Here is a 2,906-nt window from a genome sequence, read left to right as displayed (position 1 = left end):
GGGACAGCTACTAGCAGGGTCACCTTACAGGAGGAGATTCCCAGGATGAAATGGGATACAAGTAACCGGAGGGGAATGTGGTGGAGAAGGGGAGAGGTCTGAGACCCTCAGGGGGTCAGTGAGGAGAGAAGAGAAACTTTTTTTTGTCCCGAACACATTTTATTATTAAAATCTGTCAGAATATCCTATCAGTGGTGACTGTGGGTGTGTTATAAAAGGGACTGCTGTAGGCTATGCTGCACAACTCAGTATACGTGGTATATGGGGCAGAACATGGTAGGTGTAATATATACAAGGCAGTACATGGTAGGTGTAATATATACGGGGCAGTACATGGTAGGTGTAATATATAGGAGCAGTACATGGTAGGTGTAATATATACAAGGCAGTACATGGTAGGTGTAATATATAGGGGCAGTACATGGTAGGTGTAATATATAGGGGCAGTACATGGTAGGTGTAATATATAGGGGGCAGTACATGGTAGGTGTAATATATAGGGGGCAGTACATGGTAGGTGTAATATATACAAGGCAGTACATGGTAGGTGTAATATATAGGGGCAGTACATGGTAGGTGTAATATATAGGGGCAGTACATGGTAGGTGTAATATATAGGGGGCAGTACATGGTAGGTGTAATATATACAAGGCAGTACATGGTAGGTGTAATATATAGGGGCAGTACATGGTAGGTGTAATATATAGGGGCAGTACATGGTAGGTGTAATATATAGGGGGCAGTACATGGTAGGTGTAATATATAGGGGGCAGTACATGGTAGGTGTAATATATAGGGGCAGTACATGGTAGGTGTAATATATACAAGGCAGTACATGGTAGGTGTAATATATAGGGGGCAGTACATGGTAGGTGTAATATATATGGGGAAGAACATGGTAGGTGTAATATATACGAGGCAGTACATGGTAGGTGTAATATATACGGGGCAGTACATGGTAGGTGTAATATATATGGGGAAGAACATGGTAGGTGTAATATATACGAGGCAGTACATGGTAGGTGTAATATATATGGGGCAGTACATGGTAGGTGTAATATATAGGGACAGTACATGGTAGGTGTAATATATACGAGGCAGTACATGGTAGGTGTAATATATACGAGGCAGTACATGGTAGGTGTAATATATAGGGGCAGTACATGGTAGGTGTAATATATACAAGGCAGTACATGGTAGGTGTAATATATAGGGGCAGTACATGGTAGGTGTAATATATACAAGGCAGTACATGGTAGGTGTAATATATACGGGGCAGTACATGGTAGGTGTAATATATATGGGGAAGAACATGGTAGGTGTAATATATACGAGGCAGTACATGGTAGGTGTAATATATATGGGGCAGTACATGGTAGGTGTAATATATAGGGACAGTACATGGTAGGTGTAATATATACGAGGCAGTACATGGTAGGTGTAAAATATACGAGGCAGTACATGGTAGGTGTAATATATAGGGGCAGTACATGGTAGGTGTAATATATACAAGGCAGTACATGGTAGGTGTAATATATAGGGGCAGTACATGGTAGGTGTAATATATACGAGGCAGTACATGGTAGGTGTAATATATACAAGGCAGTACATGGTAGGTGTAATATATAGGGGCAGTACATGGTAGGTGTAATATATAGGAGCAATACATGGTAGGTGTAATATATAGGGACAGTACATGGTAGGTGTAATATATAGGGGCAGTACATGGTAGGTGTAATATATACGAGGCAGTACATGGTAGGTGTAATATATAGGGGGCAGTACATGGTAGGTGTAATATATAGGAGCAGTACATGGTAGGTGTAATATATATGGGGCAGAACATGGTAGGTGTAATATATACAAGGCAGTACATGGTAGGTGTAATATATAGGGGGCAGTACATGGTAGGTGTAATATATAGGAGCAGTACATGGTAGGTGTAATATATATGGGGCAGAACATGGTAGGTGTAATATATACAAGGCAGTACATGGTAGGTGTAATATATATGGGGCAGAACATGGTAGGTGTAATATATACAAGGCAGTACATGGTAGGTGTAATATATACGAGGCAGTACATGGTAGGTGTAATATATATGGGGCAGTACATGGTAGGTGTAATATATACAAGGCAGTACATGGTAGGTGTAATATATACGAGGCAGTACATGGTAGGTGTAATATATATGGGGCAGTACATGGTAGGTGTAATATATATGGGGCAGTACATGGTAGGTGTAATATATAGGGGCAGTACATGGTAGGTGTAATATATATGGGGCAGTACATGGTAGGTGTAATATATATGGGGCAGAACATGGTAGGTGTAATATATACAAGGCAGTACATGGTAGGTGTAATATATAGGGGGCAGTACATGGTAGGTGTAATATATAGGAGCAGTACATGGTAGGTGTAATATATAGGAGCAGTACATGGTAGGTGTAATATATAGGGGGCAGTACATGGTAGGTGTAATATATAGGAGCAGTACATGGTAGGTGTAATATATAGGAGCAGTACATGGTAGGTGTAATATATAGGAGCAGTACATGGTAGGTGTAATATATACGGGGCAGTACATGGTAGGTGTAATATATAGGAGCAGTACATGGTAGGTGTAATATATAGGAGCAGTACATGGTAGGTGTAATATATAGGAGCAGTACATGGTAGGTGTAATATATACGAGGCAGTACATGGTAGGTGTAACATATAGGAGCAGTACATGGTAGGTGTAATATATAGGGGGCAGTACATGGTAGGTGTAATATATAGGGGGCAGTACATGGTAGGTGTAATATATAGGGGCAGTACATGGTAGGTGTAATATATACGAGGCAGTACATGGTAGGTGTAATATATAGGAGCAGTACATGGTAGGTGTAATATATAGGAGCA

General features: G+C 40.5%; 1 protein-coding gene across 5 annotated transcripts in view; it reads left to right on the top strand.

Annotated features, from left to right (window-relative positions):
• Positions 1–2,906, top strand: part of LOC130329915 (cornifelin homolog B-like) — a 131,238-nt gene that overhangs the window by 61,156 nt on the left and 67,176 nt on the right. The window lies entirely within an intron of this gene.

Source organism: Hyla sarda, unplaced genomic scaffold (genome assembly GCF_029499605.1).
Source record: "Hyla sarda isolate aHylSar1 unplaced genomic scaffold, aHylSar1.hap1 scaffold_326, whole genome shotgun sequence".
Classification (NCBI taxonomy): domain Eukaryota; kingdom Metazoa; phylum Chordata; class Amphibia; order Anura; family Hylidae; genus Hyla; species Hyla sarda.
This window is presented reverse-complemented; position numbering and strand designations above follow the sequence as displayed.